We start from the raw sequence: 26,105 nt of genomic DNA, 5'->3' as shown, positions 1-26,105 counted from the left end.
TATATGCAGGTTGGGTAGCAACAGTTAGAACTGGACATGGAACAACAGACTGGTTCCAAAGAGGAAAAGGAGTAGGTCAAGGCTGTATATTTTCACCCTGCTTATTTAACTTATATGCAGAGGATATCATGAGAAACGCTGGGCTGGAAGAAGCACAAGCTAGAATCAAGATTGCTGGGAGAAATATCAATAACCTCAGATATGCAGATGACACCACCCTTATGGCAGAAAGTGAAGCAGAACTCAAAAGCCTCTTGATGACAGTGAAAGTGGAGAGTGAAAAAGTTGGCTTAAAGCTCAACATTTAGAAAAGGAAGATCATGGCATCCGGTTCCATCACTTCATGGCAAAATGGATGAGAAACAGTGGAAACAGTGTCAGACTTTTTTGGGGGGGGCTCCAAAATCACTGCAGATGATGATTATAACCAATCTAGACCGCATATTCAAAAGCAGAGTCATTAGTTTGCCAACAAAGGTCTGTCTAGGCAAGGCTATGGTTTTTCCAGTGGTTACGTATGGATGTGAGAGTTGGACTGTGAAGAAAGCTGGGCGCCACAGAATTGATGCTTTTGAACTGTGGTGTTGGAGAAGACTCTTGAGAGTCCCTTGGACTGCAAGGAGATTGAACCAGTCCAACCTAAAGGAGATCAGTCCTGGGTGTTCTTTGGAAGGACTGATGCTAAAGCTGAAACTGCAACACTGTGGCCACCTCATGCGAAGAGTTGACTCATTGGAAAAGTCTCCGTTGCTGGGAGGGATTGGGAGCACGAGGAGAAGGGGTTGACAGAGGATGAGATGGCTGGATGGCATCACTGACTCAATGGACGTGAGGCTGAGTGAACTCCGGGAGTTGGTGATGGACAGGGAGGCTTGGCATGCTGCAATTCATGGGGTCGTAAAGAGTTAGACACAACTGAGCGACTGAACTGAACTGAACTGAACTGAGTGACTGGATGCCATGATCTTAATTTTTTGAATGTCTAGTTTTAAGTCAGCTTTTTCACTCTCTTCTCTCACCTCGATCAAGAGTCTCTTTAGTTCCTCTTTGCATACTGCCATGTGGTGTCACTTGAATATCTGAGATATTTGATACTTCTCCCAGCTATCTTAATTCTGGCTTGTGCTTCATCTAGCCCAGGGTTCTGCATGATGTACTTCGCATAGAAGTTAAATAAGCAGAGTGACAATATACAGCCTTGACATGCTCCTTTCCCAATGGAACCAGTCCATTGTTACATGTCTGGTTATAACTGTTGCATCTTGATCTGTATACAGATTTTGCAAGAGGCAAGTAAGGTGGTCTGGTATTCCCATCTGGTTAAAATTTTTCCACAGTTTGTTGTGATCCACACAGTCAATGAAGCAGAAGTAGATGTTTTTCTGGAATTCTCTTGCTTTTCTATGATCTAATGGATGTTGGCAACTTGATCTCTGGTTTCTCTGCCTTTTCTAAATTCAGATTGAACATATGGAAGTTATCTGTTGTATCATGTACTGTTGAAGCTTTGCTTGGAGAATTTTGAGAATTACCTTGCTAGCGTGTGAGATGAGTGCAACTGTGCAGTAGTTTGAGCATTCTTTGGCATTGCCTTTTTTAGAATTGGAATGAAAACTGAGTCTTTCAGGTCCTGTGGCCACTGCTGAGTTTCCCATATTTGCCAGCATATTGAATGCAGCACTTCCACAGGATCATCTTTTCAGATGAAATAGCTCAACTAGAATTCCAACACCAACACTAGCTTTGTTCAGTTATGCTTCCTAAGGCCCACTCAACTTCACATTCCAGCATGTCTGGCTATAGGTGAGTGATCACACCATTGCGGTTTTCTGGGTCATTAAGATCTTTTTTGCATAGTTTTTCTGTGTATTTTTGCCACCTCTTCTTAAGTATTTTCTGCTTCTGTTAGGTTCATATCATTTTTGTCCTGTACTGTGCCCATCTTTGCATGAACTGTTCCTTAAATATACAATTACTTTCCCTTCACTCTTTCTAATTCTCTTACTGCTGATTCTAAAGCATCTGAGCTACTCCCAAAGCCAAGACTGTCTCTTTTCTAACAACAACAACAAAAAAGTTTCCTGAAATCCTGGTTATATTAGTGAGCTTTTACTATGCTATTATGATGGTCATTATCTCTCAGTATTTGTGTGTGGGGATCTTAGGTGCTCACTCATGTCTGCCTCTTTTTGACCCCCTGGACTCTAGCCCACTGTTCTCCTCTGTTCATTGGATTTCCCAGACAAGAATACTGAAGTGGGCTGCCATTTCCTTCTCCAGGGTATCTTCCTGACTCAGGGATTGATGCCACATCTCCTCGCTGCAGTCAGATTCCTTACGATCTGAGCCTCCCGGGAAGCCCCTCACTATGTGTATATATACATAATTATGAAATCTTTACATGTGCTATGAATATGATAAATGTAACCTTGCAGCTATTTCACATAATTATCCTTGTGATTCCAGTTCCTACTTATCAAGTCTTAAATTTATAGAAATTGCTTCCCATCTTTTCTCTTTACCTGGGCACCATCGTTCAGGTGAAGAAGATGAACTTTACTGCTGGTGTGCCTCCCACCCTATATTCTGTAGGTGCATGTCTTCCACTAAAACATCACACCCATGTTTTTGCACGCATTGTCCAACTTCCTGCTGTCTCTCTCTGCTTCACTGCAGGTTGCAAAGGTTGCTTTGACTGCTAGAGACCTCTAAGTAGAGAAGATAGTGTGATGTTGTAAGTAGTGGCCCATGCAGTGTATTCATTTACATTGCATAATTACTTAACTAGCTCCTTACTGTAAATAAAGACAATTACAAAATTTCTGTATATCTGGGTCCCTGTAACGTCTCTCTTTTCTATAGTAGATTTATTATAAACTGTCTTCAGATTTTACTTTGCAGGCTTGTCATTAAATAGAATTAATAAGGAAGCAAAGACATCAGCCTAATTTCCATATGTCAACAGATATTAAACACAGTCGATTTACTTCAATTGCATTTTGCATGTTAAAAGAACCAAATTCTGACAAATTGGAAATCACCAAAATAATTCAGTTACTTTGTATAATGAAGTAGTTAATTCCGTGAGGGTTGACTGCATTATCACATAATAAGTGTTCAGAATACAAAAGCGTACAGCAAACAGTCCCCAGAAGCATGTCCTTACAGATTAAAGAGAATGACCTTTTTTATTAATGTTAAATAACCAAGTTAGTTTAGCCTGGATTATATCAAACATTTAAAAATTTATTTAGAGAATGAGGCAATGAGGGATGGGACTATATGCTAATTAATATTTAAATTATTTACCAGCTAATAGATATGCTATGGTGAGAAATGAGTGAGCTCTTGCATGGAATTATACTGCTCCAGTAACTTCTCACTTGTCTTTTGGGAACATTAATCAAATTCAAGACAAATTCCTTTTCCCTGAAGTATACTTGTAATGTCATGTGGGAATTTCAGTTAAACTTCCTATTCTCTTGTCTAACATCATATCAGGCTATTTCTGCAGAACAGTTTTTTTTTTTTTTTAATGTGTGAATTAAAAAGCTGAAATAACTATATTTTGATATACAACAATTTTGTTGTTATTGCTTAGTCGCTTAAGTTTTGTGACTCTTTGAAACCCCATGGACTGTAGTCTGCCAGGCTCCTCTGCCCATGGGATTTTTCCAAGCAGGAATACTAGAGTGGATTAACATTTCTTTCTCCAGAGGATCTTCCCAACCCAGGGATCTAACGCAAATCTCCTGCATTGACAGAGAGGTTATTTACCACTGAGCCACCTGGGAAACCCTAATACTGTTACTTAATAGAACAAACTGATGGTTCTTTTCATTCCCACACTAGAAATAGAGACAGTACTAAAAATACTGTATAGATTAAGAACATAGGCTCTGCAGATGGGCCAATGGAATTCAATTCCTATTCTCACTAATGAACACTGTGCCTTTAAGAAAATCCCTTCTTTGTCACTCAGTTTCCTCCTTTAGAACATTTGGGTCATGAGTTCTCATCTTGTCATGGGACTATTATAATGATTAAATAAAATAGAATGTGCACAGCATGCAAAACTGCACAGAAAAGCACCACCAAAATCACATGGAAAATTTAGCATTTTTATCATTTTTATATAGTACCATGTGTCAGGAAAACCAGATAATATAGTCAGTTTAGTGGGAAATATTCTCTCAGAGAATATGCGAGATGAACATGGTTCTCACAATTCTTATAGAATTTCAAAATCATGTAACTTAGTCTAATTTTCTACTCCATATAGTCCTATGAGGTGGCCGGACACAATATTTATACATTACTCTTAATTTATTGAGGAGGAGAAAGGCACAAAATGTCAAATAACTCATCCAGATTAGCTGATAAATGTTTAGCTATGTTTTATTGATCACTGATGCCAGATTTGCTTTCCCAGAGCAATGAATGTAGTATTCTCCTTACATGGAACCAGAGTTGCCTATGGGAGTTCTTTATATGATACTGTAGCAGCTTTTTTGACATAAGTATATATTTGATAACTTTATTGATATTTGATCATTAGGTAATCCTTAAATTACGAGATAAAAATTTACATATATACATATGGAAAATCCACAAATTGTCTTTTTGTGCTTTAATTTTAAAATCAAAGTTGCTGCTATTGAAAATTATTTTGGAACCATGGCTCTGACTGTAAATAATCTACCTGCAATGTGGTTGACCTAGGTTTCATCCCTGGGATGGGAAGAGCCCCTAGAGAAGGGAATGGCTATGCACTCCATTCCATGTGCAAAAGAGTCTGTGGGCCTGCTGTCCATGGGTCACAAAGAGTTGGACTCAATTGAGAGACTAATACTTTCACTTTCCTGGAAGACCAGAAGAAATATGAAATGATTGCTTTGGAAACCCTTAATGACAAATCCTTCATCTTCTTAAGCTTCATTAATGGTTAGAAATATAAGTAGCAACTTAATGCTAAATCTGATTAATAAGTGGTTAAATTAAATGAATATGATGTGTTTGGGCCAAAAAAAAAAAGAAGGTATAAATCTTGAGAAAGCAGACTGTATGTAGGCATCTATCTGTCTGTCTTCTGTTTTACTTTTCTGTTTTCTATTCCAAACTGTCTTTGAATATGGTTTTGCAAAGGTATGTATTTACAACAAGCTTGCCATGGTTGTACGGAATATAATTCTCCAAAGTGGTTGCCTTCAAGAGTTACAATCATTTTTATGTGTTTGGCAGGGGAAAAGATAGAGATTCCCATTAATTTTCAGTCAAAATGTATATTTACTATAGGTGATGGCAGCAAGAGAATGTTTCCTAAAAGTAAATTGGGATTTTTCTCTTAGTAAAGTGCCAATGAATTGTGAAATCTTACCCATAAAACCACTATTTGCTGAAATAGGCTTGGTTCAATCGATGATTTTCAATTACTAAGTTAAAGAAAACCCTCCCTTGATTTTTGTATAGTCTGATTCACTGAAGGCAATAAATACCACAGAAAAGGATTATAAGCTCTGGATTTACAAATATACCTGGTTTTGAAGAATAATTAATAAATATTATTCATCTTTTTAATAGTTCAAATGCCATAAACAAACATTTCCAATTAAATATGTACAATATTTTTAATTAAAATGATTTTGTAGTGAAAATATTTTAATTTATCTCTGTGTTCATAAATGTTTTGTTCATATGATGTATCTTGAGGGTATGAAGAAATTTATTTATGATTTAAGTTTTAATTATTTTACTTTTAAACATTTGACTAGTAATTTTTACATATACTCTTACTTCTAAACTCTAAGATGTTATCAATATAAATTAAATTCAAACTAATATTTTCATTTATATTGTAAATAATAGATGCTATATATAAAATTGTGGAATCAGCATAGTCATTATTTTTAAAAATCCACTACTCTGTATTCTATGTACTCCTTTATTTTTTTGTCTGGATTTGTTCACACTATGTTCTAGTTATTCACATATTAGTATATTATTCAGATAGTAAAAACAAGGAAAAAAACAATTGAAATCACGACAATGTTCATTTTTAGCCAAATCTCTGCTGCTATTGACATTTTGTAAGCATGTGTTTTCTTTTGTATCTTATTTCTGTAACTATGAGTTTACCTTTTCTAAGCAATATGACTCAGCCAGAAATGACAGAATAAATGCCATCGCCTCTCAAGCAAAACTGAGAGAAAAGACTGAATCAAAGCCATCTGTGCCTCTTTCATAAATGGAGTTTTGCTCCTCTGGGAAAAACTAAGGTAGAGGCTTTGGGAATCTACAAATTGCAGGTAGATTTTTATCCTCTTCAGATTGGACATACTAATATCCATGCCAACACCCGGACCCCTTATTTAATACCAAACCTTGTTTTGTTCTAGTCTGCACACTTCTAACCCCTTTGTTCTGAATGCTCTTCTTATTCTATAGCAGTTACCAGCTTCTAACATTCTATGTAATTTTATTTTTATTCCATTTTTATTGTTCATTGTCTGTTCTCTCTTCACCACCCTCAACAACTAGAATGGAAGCCCCATGGTCATGGATTGGAAAATCAAATGATAGGAAAATTCTTAGGGATTAGGTGTATGTTTTCTTTCCTAATACTGTGGCATGTGTCACAGGAAACACAAAAACACCATCTAAGCTTTCCTTCACCAGCATATCCAAATGAGTAAGGGCTATAAGAGATGACAGCAATATGTTCAAATCCTGTTTCTTGTGTTGTGTATCTAAGTCATTCTGAGTCACTTATGTCTGGAAGCCCAGGGCTAGAAAGCCACAATAAACAGAGAGCACACAACTCATTAGAGACTGCTCTCTCTTTTCCCATGCAGTGGAGTTCAAGGTTCTCTGACACTGGATCATAGCTAAGAAGTTATTATTATTATTCATGATCTAATTATCACTAGATCTTTATTGTTATATATGATCTATTTATTCCATGGAAGTTGTGATAAGCTAGATACTGAAATGCTTATTTTCTTTACATGGATCCTCCAAAGAATTACAAAAATTTTAAAAATAGAAAAAAAAAATATATGAAAAGAGGAACACAGGGGACAGAATGCCTGTTTCCTTTGCTAGGGTTTGTTATGGCCTGAATAGCATCTTGGCTTTTCTAAATCTGTTGAACCTCTGAAATAATATTGCCAGGTTACATCACACCAGCTTTCAACTTCTGATCTTGGCAAGGAATTGCAATAGCTTCTAGATGAATAGTGTATAGCCCCAAGGAGAAGTCATCCACACACTTGAGACAACTGCAGGCTGGCTTAGCATACTGGCTAAGAGCCTGTTCTCTAAAATGAGAAAGCACAGGTTTGTTACAGGCTTTTTCACTTAATTCTTTATGAATGTGGACAGATTACTTAACCTCTTTATCCTTCAGTTTCCTAATCTGTAAAATAAGATAATAGCAGTACCTTTTTCATAGTACTACTGAGAGGATAAGATGAGATGAGACATAGAAAAGACTTAGAACAGTGCTTCCATGTGGTAACTACTCAATAAATGTTATCCATTGTTATGGTTGTTTTTAAAGATGTAAGCAATAGGTTTGTGAAGACAAATAATGCAGGGTATGAAACACAAAGTCATTCACTTTGAATAATTTACTGAGTGGTTAGAAAAGACCTTTATGAAAGGTGAGAGCTAAATTGAGGGAGGGAATGACTCACATATTTTGTTTTTTAACGCTTTTCAGGCAGAACTGAAAGTAAATGCACACCATGCAAAGTGAGAGGGATCTGGAGGAGTCCAGGAACATTAGTACTCAGGGTGCCTGGATCAGAGTTCATATAGGAATCAGAGCAGAGAGGTAGAGACATTAAATCATGGAAGGCCCTACAGGCAGGCCCTCAAAAGGGTATGGTCTTCCATTTTGCAGGAAGCACTGGACGGTTTTGGTAGGGAAGGTAGAGGACTCTATCTGGATAGGTTGAGCTGTGACATAAACTTCAAGGACTTATTTATTGTTCACATTGCACATCCATGGATATAGGTCAGCTATGACTTTCCTCTGTGTCTTTCCATTCTGGGCACCATGCTGAACAACCATGCCCCAGGGCAGACAGGAAGAGTAAGAAAGATGGATTTACTTCTGCTGAGAACTGGCCCAGATCACTGCATTTACATCAAATTACTCCCCAAGTCACTATGACATCAGGATGTGTACTCTTTCTCCTAAGAATCCCAATGTAACAGGTATAGAGAATACGTACCCAAGAAAAAGGAAGAATCAGGTGATCGTAAAGAGTAATATCATTTTTTAAGGTAGCATGATTGAGTGAGTTTTAAAAGGACACTTCAGTGGTTGCTTTGTGGAGAATGCATTATATGGGAATGAGAATAGAATCTGGAGATGAGTGTGAAAGAGTGAAAGTTGCTCACTTGTGTCCAGCTGTTTGTGGCCCCATGGATTAGATCTAATACCTGATCTGATCATTAGGTCAGATGATACTGAGGTTTTATATATAAAATGATAATGCCTCTTTCTAAGATACAAGAAATAGAGGAGAAATGAAGTGATTGAATTGAGGATATAAATTGAAAGTAGAGTTGATGGCATGTGCTGATGGATGGGCTAAGGTGTGGGAGAAAGGAAAAACTCAGGATGACTTTCTCCTTTGTTGTTGTTTGCTGTGAACAACCAGAGAATGAATTTGTCATATACTGAGATGAAGAAACTGAAATATAAATTAAAATATGGCCTATATGAGAAAAAAATACATTTTAAAAACCCACAAAATTTATTTCTGAATTTAAATTAAAAATTTAGTAGCAATAAAATACAACATCATCACTGAAAGTTTTAAATCGAACAAACGATGTAGAAAACATCTTGAAACTTTCTCACAGAGAAGAGCAAAAAAAGAAGAGAATAAGAGAAAAGCCAATATAGGGGATAGATTCCAGCACTGAATAAATGGCAACAAAGTCATTAAAATGATAAAATATAACACATGCAATGATCAAAAATAGAAGAGAGGGTGGGGTCAAAAAGACAGATGAGGATAAGGTCACGGAGTAAAGTTTCTGACTGAAAGATAACAAGTTTTAGATCAAACATACTCATTGTTAAGAGTGAGAATTATAATAAAAGGGAGTCGCATTGAATAGCACTGATGCAAGGATTTTTTTTTTTTTTTTCAATTTCAAGGTTAATTGCAGATTTGGGCATATTTACACCCCAACGCCCAAGAAAAGAAGTGTGGTCTCACAAGATAAAGTTAGAGGAGTTACGGTTCTCACTGACATTCCTAACTGAAGGGCAAGAAATGCATAATTTTGAACCCCGTAGGCAATTAGAGATTGATGCAATTTAAGAAAGCCTTTTGTAGTGAGTCCCAGAGGCCAGCCCCGAGCAGGCAGAAACAATTTAGAAGCAGCAATCTCCTCTCTGCAGCAATACTTACACAGGGAACCGTTTCAAGAAATTGTACGGCCAGTGTTCCTGAAGGCCTCGGCCAGCTCACCAGGGCCTCAGGAGGACCATTGAGCACTTCATCTGCTTCTGTGTTCTCTTCTGCTAGCTTTGCATTGATGGTGACATGCCATCAGGAAACTAGAGGGTTCAGCTATCATTTTTGAAAACCCTAAGTTCCCTAATCAGTACAAGTGAGAAAATCAGTAAAGTATTCTTAACTAGGTGTAGGTGTGGATTCTTATGGTTTAGGTGTTCTTTTATAATTGAGAATAGCTGAAACCCCAAATATTCAAAACCAGAGCTATGCAGGCAGGAAAAAAAATGATATGATATGCTTTAAAGATACTTGAGAATAGAACTATCAAGCTATCCATTGGCATAGAGTCTTGATTACAAGAACCGGATCTAAACAGATCTCAGCTTGTACACGTACATGGCTTGTACGTTCAATGTCAATAAAATGGGAAGAAAGATTAGACATTCTGTAATGTCTCATAAGTAGCTAAATATTACTCATACATTTCCAATTTTATTTTGTTACTTATTTTCAGAATCAATTTTTGAACAAAATTCCAGTCTCTGCCTTACTAAGTCTTCCTCTTTTGTCTTTCATCCCTTAGCTATTCAACCGGCGCTCACATCATTTTACACTTGAAATCTCTCTCTTTGATGATGAATTATTTTATAATCAGATATTGATTTCCCCCAATAATTTTAATGATGAATTCGAGAAAGAAAAACTTAGTTTTGAATTTACATAGCACTTTTAGTTTATGACTCGAAATCTTCTCTTATTCCTCACAATAAATAAAATTTTGTACATGGAGGGATATTTTTCACTTTAAATTAATTTTGACTTATTTTGTGACCCTAGTATATATTATTAATATGTTAGCATATTTTGCTTATCTTACAGCAAGGATAATTTTATGGCAGAAGCTAAATAAAGAATTCATTGTGAATTACCACTTACCTCTACCTTGGGATACTTCCTTAATATACACATTTGTTTAAGAGTTTTCCATTAAGGCAGGAAGAAACAGTACATGGCATGGAGATCTATAAACCACTTGTTCTGACCCACACATTAAAGCATCCACATAATAAATCCTAATTCTGAATCAGCTTCTTAGAAATCTATGAGTATCCATACAGGAAAACCCTTGCTTAGCAATAGGTTTGTAATTGTAAAACAACCAAGTTTTCCAACTAAGATTCAGTAAAAATTAACACTAACTGATATATATGAAGCCCTTTTATTTTATCACTATATTACATACTTCCTAAGTCAATGTGGGAAGAATGAATAAATGAAGGAAATATTTTCCAGATAATATTACAGAAATAAAGTTGCCAAAACTTATCTCTGGAATTTTTTTTTAAGTATTTCAATAGAATTGCTTGTCAAAGGCATTTTTTCATAGCTAGTTGTAAAACTAAAAATATACTTAAAATATTGAGACATAAAGACCTGGCCCTCAGCATCAGCATCGTAAACATTTAGAGGTCAGAACAGCCCATCAGAAGCAGCAACAGAAGAATTTAAGTTCTATCAAAACCGTGTTAAAGGAAAAAAGAAATATTTTACCAGAGAGAAGATTTGATCTAAAAGACTCCAAAATGAGGATTCATTGTGAGTCTCATCAAAACGATAAGACAGAACTCTCTCCCGCCTCCCTTCTCTGTTAAATACACTTAGGAACCAAGCTAAAATCATCAACTTGCATTCCTGTTTTTATTTAAAGGGATACATATCTATAGTTAGCAGACATAATAAAAACAAGAATTATGGATCATCAGGATTATTTTGTGAAAATTAAAAGTCAACTGAAAGAATTGCAGAATCAGGAATAGGGTTAGCACTCTATCTTACTCTTTTATTACCTCTGTGAATTTACTTAATCTCTCAAAAGAGCAGTTTTCTTATATAAGAATGGAAAAAAATAAGAATAAGCTACAGTTTTTTGAAGTTTAATTAACTTATATGATGTTCTCTGTAGAGTTATAAAACTTACCTGGGATTAAGTAAGCCCTTAATAAGTAGTAACTATCAATGCTATTCATATTACTGCTAACATTTCATACACATTTTGTGCTAAGTCACTTCAGTCATGTCTGTCTCGGTGTGACCTTATGGACTGCAGCCTGCTAGGCTCCTCTGTCCATGGGATTCTCCAGGCAAGAATACTGAAGTGGGTTGCCATGCTCTCCTCCAGGGGATTTTCCCAAACCCAGAGGTTGAACCTACATCTCTTATGTCTCCTGCATGAGCAGGTTCGTTTTTTACCACCAGTGCCTCAAGGGAAGCCCCATAATAAAAGATATTGTCCTCTTATTTGGTTGGCATGATAATTAGTTCTATTATTTACATTTCATTTCACATGTAACATTTTTTTTACATTCACATGACGGTGGAAGCTAATCATTAGTATATGGTTTTCTTTTTTTTTTTCATTATAGTTTATTACAAGATATTGAATGTAGTTCCCTGTATGTGCATGCCTGCTCAGGCATGTCCAACTCTTTGCAATCCCATAGACTGTAGTCTGCAAGGCTCCCCTGTTTATGTTATTCTCCAGGCAAGAATCCAGGAGTGGGTTGCCATTTCCTACTCCGACAGTTCCCAATTTATCCCTCCCTTACATATATCTTATTCTTATAGGGCAAAACTCAAATGGGCTTCCCTGGTAGCTCAGCGGTTAAAGCGTCTGCCTCCAATGCGGGAAACCCAGGTTCAATCCCTGGGTTGGGAAGATCGCCTGGAGAAAGGAATGGCAACCCACTCCAGTATTCTTGCCTGGAGAATCCTATGGATGGAGGAGCTTGGTAGGCTACAGTCCACGGGGTCACAAAGACTCGGACACAACTGAGTGACTTCACTTTCACTTTCAAAACTCAAATAATATTAATAATGTCATTTTTTTCTAAATTAGTCTACAAAGTTGATGTAATTGTATTTGATTAAAATATCAACAGAAATTTGCTTTTTATAATCTGATAAGCTGATCTTAAAGCTGAAGTAAAGCAAGTAGATGGAAATAGCCAGGAAAGTTCTAAATAATATAGAAGATTAGATGTGAAGTGTAGACTAGCCTTGTCAGTATTTATAAACTGTAGTAAGCAGAGAAATTCACTAAGAGCAGGGCTTTCTGTAGAAGTCATTTCCCTGGCAATTTTTATGTTATTAGCAGTATCTATTTAATTTACTACTTCCTCATGACAGACCTCCAGTATCCTTGTCTGCAAAATTCCATGGGCAAAGGAGCCTGGTGGGCTACAGTCCATGGGGTTTCAGAGCAGGGCACAGCTGAGCATGCACACCTGACAGATCTAGCGCAAAGACAGAAATTTCTGGGAGGTTACAAAGCAGGACAGAGAGATTTAGCTCAGAGTGACAGCTGGAAAAGAAATTAGAAAGGGCCTTTAAGGAAATCACTAGTTAGAAGTGCCTCTGAGACTAATTTTTATGGCAAAGAAGATGTTAGTCAGGCTTAAAAAAATGGTGGAAGGAGTCAAGCAGTGATACTGACATTTAATAAAGAGATATGGAGACATCACATTTTTGAGGAAATACTGGAGCAAAAGGAGTTTATGCAGTGATGGTAAACATGACCCTTGAAAGGCAAAACAAGAGACAGATCAAAAAAGGGTCTGATATCTGCTGTAAAAAAAAAAAAAAGAAAGAAAAGAACGGCTTTTATTCTGAAGGTGTTGGGGGAGCTGAGATATATGAAGCAAAAACTGAAATGACTGGATTCTAATTTTTTTGAATATTAATACCAGACTGGAGAAAGTGTTGCATATAGACTGATAATTCTGATGCTACAGGTGGCAAAACCATTCAGAACAATGATGATGGCATAATGGTATATGAGCTCAGGGAGTATCGGGGTGGCCAAGGAGGGACAAATTATATACATATATTATTGAGGTGGAAAATAAATGTTTTCTTTGTGATGTGCTTAGTTGCTATCATGTCAGACTCTTTGCAACACCATGGACTGTAGCCTGCCAGGCTCCTCTGTCCATGGGGATTCTCCAGGCAAGAATACTGGATTGGGTTGCTATGCTCTTCTCCAAGAGGATTGTCCCAATACAGAGATCAAACCCAGGTCTTCTGCATTGCAGGCAGATTGTTTACCATCTGAACCACCAACATTTTCTTTAAGTTTAGATAAGAGGATGTATTTCTTTACAAGTGGAGTTACTAGATATGGAAATGGTTTCATACCTTTGAATACTGGAGTTTTGAACGAACTTGATTTGGCTTGTAATGAGAAATCAACCTACTTTTATTGCACCTTTGCATCTGCTTTGTGGTCTGATCCTTCTTTTAATGCTCCAGGATAAATCTTTAGACTCGCCCTCAAGCTTTTCAGGCACTCCATATAATATGCAATATAAATAGTTCCTTGCTTCTGCATAAACATTTCAGACAGGATATTCATTATATAACAACAACCTAGTTCAGACCAGCAGATGCAAAACGTGGACCTGCTCAAGTCCTGCTAGCCTCTGGTGGGAGATGAACTAGTTGGTTCCTTCTTTAGGTATCTTTTTTGAACTACTCCCTACTTAGCTGCAATTTTTTTAATGTTTTAAAAAATTTCTATTGGAGTATAGTTACTTTAAAATGTTATGTTACTTTCTGCTGTATAGCAAAATGAATTAGCTGTAATATACATATTTCTCCTCTTTTTAGGATTTTCTTCCCATTTCGGTCACTATAGAGCAAAAAAAACACCCAGTTGTGGATGTGACTGGTGATAGAAGTAAAGTCTGATGCTGTAAAGAGCAATATTGCATAGGAACCAGGAATGTCAGGTCCATGAATCAAGGCAAATTGGAAGTGGTCAAACAGAAAATGGCAAGGGTGAACATCAACACTTTAGGAATTAGTGAACTAAAATGGACTGGAATGGGTGAATTTAACTCAGATGACCATTGTATCTACTATTGTGGGCAAGAATTCTTTAGAAGAAATGGAGTAGCCTTCATAGTCAACAAAAGAGTCTGAAATGCAGTACTTGGATGCAATCTCAAAAATGACAGAATGATCTCTGTTCATTTCTGAGGCAAATCATTCAATATCACAGTAATCCAAGTCTATGCCCTGACCAGTAATGCTGAAGAAGCTGAATTTGAATGGTTCTATGAAGACTTACAAGACTTTCTAGAACAAACACCCAAAATCGATGTCCTTTTCATTATATGGGACTGGAATGCAAAAATAGGAAGTCAAGAGATACCTGGAATAACAGGAAAATTTGGCCTTGGAGTACAAAAAAAAAGTAGAGCAAAGGCTAAGTGAGTTTTTCCAAGAAAATGCACTGGGCATAGCAAACACCCTCTTGCAACAACACAAGAGAAAACTACACATGGACATCACCAGATGGTGAACACCAAAATCAGATTGATTACATTTTTTGTAGCCAAAGAGGGAGAAGTTCTATACAATCAGCAAAAACAAGATCAGGAGCTGACTGTGGCTCAGATCATGAACTCCTTATTGCTGAATTCATACTTAAATTTTAGAAAGCAGGGAAAACCACCAGACCATTCAGGTATGACCTAAATGAAATCCCTTACAATTATACAGTGGAAGTGACAAAGAGATTCAAGGAATTAGATCTGATAGACAGAGTGCCTGAGGAACTATGGATGGAGGTTTGTGACAATGTATCAGTGGTAGTGATCAAGACCATATCCAAGAAAAAGAAAGGCAAAAAGGACAAATGGTTGTCTGAGGAGGCTTTACGAATAGTTGAGAAAAGAAGAGAAGCTAAATGCAAAGGAGAAAAGGAAAGATATACCCATTTGAATGCAGAGTTCCAAAAAAATAGCAGAGATAAGAAGCCTTCCTCAGTGATCAATGCAAAAAAATAGAGGAAAACAATAGAATGGGAAAGACTAGAGATCTCTTCAAGAAAATTAGAAATACCAAGGGAATATTTCATGCAAAGATGAGCACAATAAAGGACAGAAATGGTATGGACTGAACAGAAGAACATATTAAGACGAGGTGGCAACAATACATAGAAAACTGTACAAAAAAGATCTTCAAGACCCAAATAATCACGATGGTCTGATCACTCACCTAGAGCCAGACATCCTGGAATGCAAAGTCAAGTGGCCTTAGGAAACATCGCTGTTAACAAAGCTTTTAGAGGTAATGAAATTCAAGGTGAGCTATTTCAAATCCTAAAAGATGATGCTGTAAAGTGCTGCCCTAAATATGCCAGCAAATTTGGAAAACTCAGCAGTGGCCACAGGACTGGAAAAGGTCCATTTTCACTCCAATCCCAAAGAAAGGCAATGGCAAAGAATGTTCAGACTACCACACAATTGCACTCATCTCACATGCTAGCAAAGTAATGCTCAAAATTCTCTAAGCCAGGCTTCAACAGTACATGAGCCATGAATTTCCAGATGTTCAAGTTGGATTTAGAAAAGACAGAGGAACGAGATATCAAATTCCTAACTTCCGCTGGATCATGAAAAAAGCAAGAGAGTTCCAGAAAAGCATCTACTTCTCTTTCATTGACTATTCTGCAGCCTTTGACTGTATGGATCACAACAAACTGTGGAAAATTCTTCAAGACATGGGAATACCAGACCACCTGATCTGCTCTTGAGAAATTTCTTTGCAGGTCAAGAAGCAACAGTTAGAACGGGACATGGGACAACAGACTGGTTCCAAATTGGGAAAGGAGGACACCAAGGCTGCATATTGTGACCCTGCTTATTTAACTTATATGCAGAGTACATCATGTGAAGTTCCAGGCTGGATGAAGCACAAACTGGAGTCAAGATTACCGGGACAAATATCAATAACCTCAGATATGCAGATGACACCACCCTTATGGCAGAAAGCAAAGAAGAACTAAAGAGCATCTTGATGAAAGTGAAAGAGGAGAGTGAAAAAGTTGGCTTAAAACTCAACATTCAGAAAATTAATCATGGCATCTTGTCCCATCACTTCATGGCAAAGGAAACAATGGAAACAGTGAGAGACTTTATGTTTCGGGGCTCCAAAATCACTGCAGATGGTGACTGCAGCCATGAAATTAAAAGACATTTGCTCCTTGGAAGGAAAGCTCTGATCAACCTAGACAGCATATTACAAAGCAGGGACATTACTTTGCCAACAAATGTCCATCTAGTCAAAGATATGGTTTTTCCATTAGTCATGTATGGATGTGAGAGTTGGACTATAAAGAAAGCTGAGCGCTGAAGAATTGATGCTTTCGAAGTGTGATGTTGGAGAAGACTTGAAAGTCCCTTGTACTGCAAGGGGATCCATCCAGTCTATCCTAAAGGAAATCAGTACTGAATATTTATTGGAAGGACTGATGCTGAAGCTGAAACTCCAATACTTTGCCCACCTGATGTGAAGAACTGACTCAGTAGAAAAGACCCTGATGCTGGGAAAGATTGAAGACAGGTGGAGAAGGGAATGAGAGAGGATGAGATGGTTGGATGCCATCACCAACTCGATGGATATGAGTTTGAGTAAGCTCTGGGAGTTGGTGATGGACAAGGAAGTCTGGCGTCCTGCAGTCCACGGGGTCACAGAGAGTTGGACACAACTGAGCGACTGAACGGAACTGAACTGATAGAACATTGAATAGAGTTCCTTGTGCTATACAGTATGTTCTCATTAGTTATGTATTTCATATATAGCAACGCAGTCCAGTATTCTTGCTTGGAGAATCTCCATGGACAGAGGAGACTGACAGGCTATAGTCCATGGGGTTGCAAGGATTTGGACACAACTCAGCACAGAGAGAGAGAGTGTGTGTATATACGTCAATCCCAATCTCCCAATTCATCCCACCCCTCCCTCCCTCCCTTTGTGTCCATATGTTTGTTCTCTATGTTTATGTTTCTATTTCTGCTTTGAAAATGGATTCAACTGTACCATTTTTATAGATTCCACATACATGTATTAATATGTGATTATTTTTCTCTTTCTAATAGCTGAAATTTAAAACACTTCCAGAATCTGTCCCAGAACAAGATAGGATTTGCTGAAAGCAACGTGATCATATGAGACAGAGTGAGCTGTGGTCTGTGTTAGTGTCCTCTCCATCACTGAGGCATCCTCACTGTATCTTTCTCAGTGTCCGTTTTTTGCAGACCTGCAATGGCAATAGCCTTGATATAGACAAGATCTAAAACTTCTCTGGCACCTTACTTAGCATTTCTCATCCTTTGGGTCAAGGGAAGCTGAGACTCTGGCATCAAGGGTTATTTTAAACTTCCAATCTACTCACTTGTGCAGAATCCCCATGGTTGTCTTACTTTTCTCTCTCTGGGGCACATTCATCTTGCTAGAAGTATAGACTTGGCTTTCTGTCTCTGCCACCTTAGCTATATTTTTGTAGCCTCTCCTGCTGGCCCCTGGGGTCCTCAAGTCCCAGTTAAGAGATGACACACTCTTGCTGTGCTTCCCTTCAAACCTCCTTGACTTGGCTTAAGATGAAGGGAAGAATTCCATATTTTTGCCCAAGAAGGGGCTGGCAGAAGTGGTTGATGGGCAAGATGCTTCAAATTTTCTATTAAGGTCCCATCTGCCACATTTTTGACCACTACCTCTCTTAGCAAAGGCAGGTGCTTGACTGTTTAATGTTCCCCAAAGGACACTTGAGTCATTCCTTTTGGAATTAATGATAGACAACTCCTACTTCTCCCCAGAGGGAGATGAAATGGCCCTATTGTTTTTCTTTCTCAGCCTTTCTTAGAGTCCTCAGTGGAATTGTTAAAATAATAGGAGAGGCTAACTTGCAATCTGTTACACAGGCCTTTAAAAATAGAACGTGTGTATTTTAATCTTGGTTTGGATTCCCATGAGGGTATTTTTGGAGATGGTGGAGGCATAAGTGAGAGGAGGAAAAGAAGTTACAAAACATCTCTAATGTTCTGGGGTTTTTTGGTCTTGTGCAGATTAAAAAAACTCCCCCTTACATCCTATGTATTTGAAAATAGTATTTAAAATACTTGAAAATGCTTTATAATATTTAAATTATATGTGCATATATGAAACTAATCACAGGCATATCTCATCCTAGTGTGCTTTGTTCTCTTGGGCTTCTCAGATATAAAGGCTTGTGGCAACTCTGAGTAGACCAAGTCTATGGATGTCATTTTTCCAAAAGGGTTTGCTCTCTTCATGTCCCTGTGTCACATTTGGTAATTCACACAACATTCAAAACTTTTTATTATTATGATACTTGCTATGCTGCTCTGTGATCTTTAATTTTACCACTATGACTCACTGAGGGGCTTTCCTGCTAGCTCAGTGGTAAAGAATCTGCCTGTAATTCTGGAAATGCTGGTTCAATCTCTGAGCCAAGAACATCCTCTGGAGAAAGAATTGGCAACCCACTCCAATATTCTTGCCTGGAGAATTCCATGGACAGAGGAGACTGGAGAGCTACATACAGTCCATGGGGTCACAAAGAGTTGGACGTGACTTAGCAACTAAACAACAACAATATGACTCACTGAAAGCTTAGAAGATTATTAGCATTTTTAGCAATTAAAAAGTATTTTTAAATTAAAGTAAAAGTGAAGTCATTCAGTCGTGTCTGACTCTTTGCGATCCTGTGGACTGTAGCCTACCAGGCTCCTCTGTCCATGGGATTTTCCAAGCAAGAGTGCTGAAGTGGGTTGCCATTTTCTTCTCTAGGGGATCTTCCTGACCCAGGGATTGAACGCAGGTCTCCCACACTGTAGGCAGATGCTTTACCATCTGAGCCACTAGGGGAGTCCCTTAATTTTTAAATTAAAGTTTAAACATTTTTTGACATAATGCTATTTCACACTTGTTGTTCAGTCACTAAGTTGTGTCCAGCTGTTTGTGACCCCATGGACTGAAGCACACCAGGCCTCCTTCTCTTTCACCATCTCTCAGAGTTTTCTCAAACTTATGTCCACTGAGTCAAGGATGCCATCCAACCATCTTGGCCTCTGTCACCCTCTACTGTTCCTGCCCTCAATCCATCCCAGCATCATGGCCTTTTTAAACTACAATACACTGTAAATACGATTTTTATGTATACTGCAGTTTATTGTGGTATTTGTTTTATCATAGTTGTCTGAAACTGAATCCTTACTATCTCTGATGAATGCCTGTACATGTATATGTGCATATATAAATGTCAATATACGTGCATGTGTATATATGTTTCAATGTATACTAATAAAATATACAAAACCATGTGTGTGTGTGTGTGTGTGTGTGCATGCTCAGTCTCTTCAGTTGGGTCCAACTCTTTGTGAACCTATGGACTATAGCCCATGAGGCTCTTTTGTCCATGGGATTTTCCAGCCATGAATACTGGAGTGGGTTGCAAATTCTCCTTCAGGGAATCTTTCTGATCCAGGGAGCAAATCCATATCTCTTGCATCTCCTGAACTGAAGGCAGATTCTTTATTGCTAAGCCACTGGGGAAGCCCATACAAAACATATGCCTATGTACCCCATGCTGTCTTATGTATTATATACTTCACACATTTTCCGTGTACTTACACCTCACAAATACCCTGTGAAGTCTGCAAGCTGTATATTAGCTACTCAAGAATTCCATGTAGTCTTCCAAAACCAACCACTGTATTTGATAACTATATGCATTTTTATATTATAAATGCTAAAGTTGATGCATAAGGGAACACATATTTCTAAATAAGAGAGTGTCTCTCTAAATTGTCTTTTTCTTAAACTGAGTTTTAATTAAGGTTTTTGGAGTACATTATTTTATCCTTTAATATATTTGCTAGTGTTTAAATCTTGCAATTATATTTAAGTCAACATTTCCTTTCTTCTATATTTAATCAAAGAACTCTCTGTAAAGCATCTATATATGAGCAATGGCAGTTGGATATATCATATTAATTAAGTACCACAATAGATATTTCCTTTCAGACTATCCTCCCTCTAATTTTATATAAAACTTTTAAACTGCAGGAAAAAGTGACAACAAACCCCAGAGCTCTGCTAGGTGATTGAGAGAATCAGTTATCCCAGTGTCACTGGAAGCAAAATCAATTCATGTGTTCTGTCATCCTTAGGAAGTACTCTCTAACATGCTGTCAGCAATAAATTTTACAGGATTTCCCCAAAGTCAATTGCTCCTTCTATTTGGGATTACGATGAAAGCAAATTGATTCTTCCCATACATAGAAGAAGCACAAGAGAAGACATACTTTTAGTCTACTCACTTATTTATTTATTTATTTATTTTACTGACAGATTTCTCCTGGCTCACTAATGTAATGTCCTTAGTAATTGAAATTCTGACTGTGAAATATATTCAGGCATAACCAACAGGAATGCAATTTCCCTTAAAGCTACCTTCATGCAAGTAGGCAGGAAATTTATTTTTGAGTAACTTATCTCTGAGTACGTTTAAAAAAAAAAAAAAGGCAACTCTTTCTAACATTTTAACCACAATTAATGCCAGAATATCATATTTAATTTTAACTTACTATATCTCCCATAACCTAGTGATGATCACATTTTTATTTTTCTTTGATTGAACAACAGCATTTTAAACCTTTTAATAAACCCTTAATTAACATATTTTTAAATAGAAAAGATACGTAAAAATCAAGCTAAAACCACTGCTAAACAAAACAACTACAGGTGGATCATGCTGCCATTTGAACAAGTTCTATTGAGGCTGACTATAAGGAAAGTGTGGAGACAGGCATACATTTCCTCCCTCCTTTTGAACAGTATAGATATATAGCTGAATTTAAGAGAATTATTTTAAGTCGATTAGAATTTGCTGAAAATACATAATGGCTCAGTTTTACGGAATCCATGTGCCAACGCAGGACAAACAGGTTCAATCCCTGAGTCAGGAAGATCCCCTGAAGGGATCTTTCCTTTCTGGAGAAGGAAATGGCAACCCACTCCAGTATTCCCGCCTGAGAAATTCCATAGAGAGGGAGCCTGGCAGGCACAGTTCATGGGGTTGGAAAAAAGTTGACCTGACTTAGCAACTAAACAACAACCACAAAGATATATAAATGTGTCAACTGCTAGGCTGGAATGACTAAATGTTAACAAGGAGGAAAAAGAACAAGCAATCAAACAAAAACAGAAACTGATGAAATGTTAATTTATGTTGACAAATATTCACATGAGAGCTGACCACTTTTGATATTTGTACAGAAAATAACAAATGGAATTAACTTCTGTACATATTAGGGAGTCCCCAGTGCTAGGTCAGGTTCCAAGCAGAACACCAGTATCTCAACTAAAGATGCTGGAGTGACATCAGCAACAAGACTAAGACATCATCATAGACAGCATCCATTCTCAACAAGAAAGATTTGGCATCCATCCTCAGACAAAAATGCCTTAGTGGGAGCTATGGGGTCCACAACTTGTGCCAAAGGATCTGGGAGGAGTCTCACCTACCCATGCATGTGGGAATAGGCACACAGACCTCAGTCACAACTGTGGGTTGGGTCCTACAGTTGCAGTGAATTGGCTCCAGCCCCTGTCAGCACCTGTCTTGGGAGGCCCTGGGAGAAGAAGGTCTTATATGATCACCCATGGCTGAGAGTCTATGTGGAAATCAAGGTTTCCAGCAGAGAAGTTCCAGTACATCACTGGGATAAAAACACTTGGGACTGAATACAGTGAAGGGTATAAGAGGGACTGTTTAACTTTACCTGGGTCATTCCCTTCCCTGAGGTGGCCCAGCTTAGTGCCAAGTGAGACCTTTTCAAGACATAAGTTACCCTTGGGGGAAAGTGAGATCAGGTGGGTAAATGCCTGGTTGTCCCAGCTATGCGGGACTTAGCCAAAGAAGCCCAAGTATCTCTCGCCCCTTCTAGAGCACTGAGAAGTGAGCTCTATGAATGGGGGCCCTGGAAAAGACCTGAAAAGCAGCAAGGAAGACCATCAAAGAGCATTCAAGGGACACGGATCCTACCAATTGTATCACAGCCTCCATCAAGAGGCAGTCCATGAGCCTCTGAGGATGCCCCACCTCCTGGTTCCCTCACATGGCTCCCAGGCACTCCCAGCATGGTACACCCCTCACCCCTCTACTCACCCCACCCTGTGGCTGGCTCTTTGCACATGCATAAAACTGTCCTTTGGCAAATGGCTGTTGACCACTTGCAGAAAATCAGCCTGACTATGTGGCCCAGGAAGAGATCACAGAGCTTAACTTTAGGGCACTCTGGAGAAAGCAAAAGAGGCTATCAGCACTTGCCCTTAAGTGTTGCATGATTAAGGGAAGGCATACAAATCTAAGAATGTTGCCACAAGAGGGAGCAAGAAATTGTGAAGCAGGCATATCCACAGAAAGTCCGCATCCCTCCCAGGGCTGGTAGAGGATATTTCTCTCCCAAAGTCAGTCCTTAAAGACTAGAAAGTGTTAGTTGCTCAGCTGTGTCCAACTCTTTGGGACCCCATGGACTGTAGCATGCCAAGCCCCTGTTCACAGTATTCTCCAGGTAAGAATACTGGAGTGGTTTGCACTTCCTTTTCTCAGGGGGTCTTCCTGACACAGGGATTGAACCTGGGTTTCCTGCATTGCAGGTGGAGTCTTTACATCTGGGCCACCACAAAAGTCCTTAAAGATTGGAGGAGGTAGTTATCATTGCATATGCAAAGACAGCATCTCAAAACTTCAAGAAATTAAAAAAAAAAAAAATCAAGGAAACTTGGCTCCACTAATGGATCATAATTATTGTCCCTAAATACATTGACATAGAATTAAAAATAGCTATTCTAAAGGAGTAAAAAATAGCTAGAAGAAAATACAGAAAGATAGTTTAATGAAATTAGGAATATAATACCTGAATAAAATGAGAAGTTTAATAAAGAAACTTCATAAGAAATGAAATGCTGGAGCTAAAAATGAATAGATTAAATAAAAAAATGAAATAGAGAAAAATCAATAACAGAAGAGATCAATAGGAATTTTAAAAATCTGTGAATTAGAGGATAAGAACTTGGAAATTGTCCAGTAAGAGGAGAACAAAGGAAAAAGAATGGAAGAATGGAAGTGTAAGTGATGTATTGAATAACAACAAAAAGAAACAACCATCAAAGTATTGGAGACTTAAAAGGAAAAGAGAGGAAGAAGGGGGCGGAACACTTATTTAAAGAAATAAAGGGTGAGAACTTCTCAAATATATGGAGAGATCTGCATATCCAAGCTCAGGAAGGTCATGGGTCACCAAAAAAGGCAAGTTAGAGATTTTTTTTTTTAAGACATACTATAACAAAATATGGTTAAAAATGAAAAGCAAGGAGAATCTTAAGAAAAAGAAACAAGCTATAATTCAAAAAGAAAATACTATAAAACTATCAACAGATTTCTCACATGATGCTTCAGGCCATGAGAGAGTAGGATATGAGGTCAACATTTAAAATATTAAGGAATTCATACAATTCAATAGCCAAAAAAAAATCTAAATGAGAAAAGTGAGACATTCTTCTAAAGAAGACATGTAAACAGTCATCAGGTATGTGAAAAGATGTGTAATATTACTAATCACCAAAAATGCAAATTAAACCCACAGTAATATATCACCTCAGATCTATTAGAATGGCTATCATGAACAAGACAAAAGATAACAAGCAACCGGTGAGGGTGTGGATTAAAGGGAAATCTTATGCATAGTTGATGGGAATATATTGTGGAACAGTATGAAAGTTCCTCAAAAAAATAAAAATGGAATGACCAACAATTTCAACTTCTGAATTTCAACAAATTCTACAATTTCAAACACCCAACAATTTCACTTCTGGGTATATATCCAAATGAAAGTAAATCAGGATCTCAGGAGATATCTACACCCCCATGTTTGAGACAACATGATTCACAATAGTCAAAAAATGGAAACAATTCATCTACCTACAGATGAATAGTTAAAGAAGATGGGGTACGTATACACTCATGAACACAATCGAGTATTACTCAACCTTGAGAAAGAAGGAAATTCTAACATTTGTGACAATAGGGCTGAAACTTGTATTATATTATACTAAGTGAAACAAGCTAGATTGAGAAGACAAATACTCTATGGTATCATGTTCTTGTAAAGTCTAAAAACACCAAACTCATAGAAACAGAGTAGATGGGTGTTTGCCAGAAAATGGGGGTGGGAGGTTGTGTGGGAAGACACCAGTCAAAAGGGCACCAAATCCCCTCTTGTAAGATATTAATATATCTGGAGATCTACTGTACAGCATGGTGACTATAGTTAACACTATGGTATTGTGTACTTAACTGTTGCTAAGACAATAGATCTTGAGTGATTTCACCACAAAAACAAAATGATAACTATTTGAGATGATGAAGTTATTAACTAACCCTTCTGTGGTAATCATTTATCAGTATGAGTTTCAAGGCATCACACTGTACACCTTACACTTTATACAATGTTATCTGTCAATTATCTCAGTAAAGCTAAAAAATGGTAGATGCCAATTTAACCTGTGTGTAGCTATTTATTCGTACAACTATCTTAGAGCAAGTAGTGCTTAGATGATTATAATAACAGAAATATAAACAACAGCCTTCCAATGAATATTCAGCCTTCTTTATGGTCCAACTCTCACATCAGTACATAACTACTGGAAAGACCATAGCTTTGGTTATATGGACTTATGTCCACAAAGTCTCAGTCATGTCCGACTCTTTGTGACCCCCTTGATTGTAATCCACTAGGCTCCTCTGCACATGGGAATTCTCAGGCAAGAATACTGGAGTGGGTTGCCATTTTCTTCTCCAGGGGATCATACCAATCCAGGGATCAAACCAGAGTCTCCTGTGTTAACATCTTTCACGCAGAGCCTTTACCTCTGAGCCACTAGGAAAGCCCCACTGACAGGTGTAGTTACAGTGCAAGTAGAGTTGTGAAGTTGAGAAAGATTTGATAAAAGAGATATTTTGTTGCTGGAGTTGAAGAGCAGGGGGGCATCTTCAGCGGAGAGGCCTGAGAGCAGTGGCTCAGGGATGAGAGTATCCACCTCCACCTCAGAGCAGCAAGAAAACTGGGATCTCAGTTCTACAAAAGCCTGGGACTACATTCTGCCAACAAGCTGAAAGAGCTCCCCCACAGAGCCCCAGAACCTCAGGATAAAAATAAAAACTGAGTCAGCTAACACCTTGATTTCAGCTTGTGAGACTCCCAGCAGACAATCTGGTATAGCCCACCTGAACAACTGTGACAACATAGTGCTACCCTTTCAAGCCTCTTAGTTTGTGGTAATTTGTTAAACAGCTGTAGAAACTAATGCTAAAAGAGGGGACTGAATACAAACCTCATTTCCTGTAGGAGGGCAAAAAAATTCAAACACAAACCAAAACATTGGGAAGTGTGATAAGCATATTGACTATATAATTATCCTTTTGGCTTTGAAAGAGAAGTTACTATTATATTTGCATATCTATTTAAGTTTGAACAGTACTTAATTTCTAATCTTTTAAATTTCTGTTTCCTTTTTAATTTCCAATTAAATACCCCAAACATATATTTTAGAATCAGAAAAGAATTGAGGTTCTTGGGCAAATTTTATTTCTTAAAGTGCTTGTGCAAAAAAAGGCAAAGACTGATAACTTATAGCATCCTTTAATCTATTTGCTGGCCAAAAAAGAAATAAGTTATATATTTGAAAGGTAGTTCA

At 37.7% G+C, this 26,105-nt stretch overlaps 1 protein-coding gene and 1 non-coding gene across 5 annotated transcripts in view; one reads left to right on the top strand and one right to left on the bottom strand.

The window, feature by feature from the left end:
• The window catches only part of CDH18 (cadherin 18), a 411,562-nt gene that overhangs the window by 182,027 nt on the left and 203,430 nt on the right, over nucleotides 1-26,105 (bottom strand). The window lies entirely within an intron of this gene.
• Nucleotides 12,124-12,195, top strand: TRNAW-CCA (transfer RNA tryptophan (anticodon CCA)). The gene has a single exon. It is a non-coding gene; the product is annotated as a tRNA-Trp (tRNA).

The sequence above is a fragment of the Capricornis sumatraensis genome, chromosome 18 (genome assembly GCF_032405125.1).
Source record: "Capricornis sumatraensis isolate serow.1 chromosome 18, serow.2, whole genome shotgun sequence".
Lineage (NCBI taxonomy): Eukaryota > Metazoa > Chordata > Mammalia > Artiodactyla > Bovidae > Capricornis > Capricornis sumatraensis.
The sequence above is the reverse complement of the archived record's forward strand: the minus strand, read 5'-3'. Positions and strand labels throughout refer to the sequence as shown.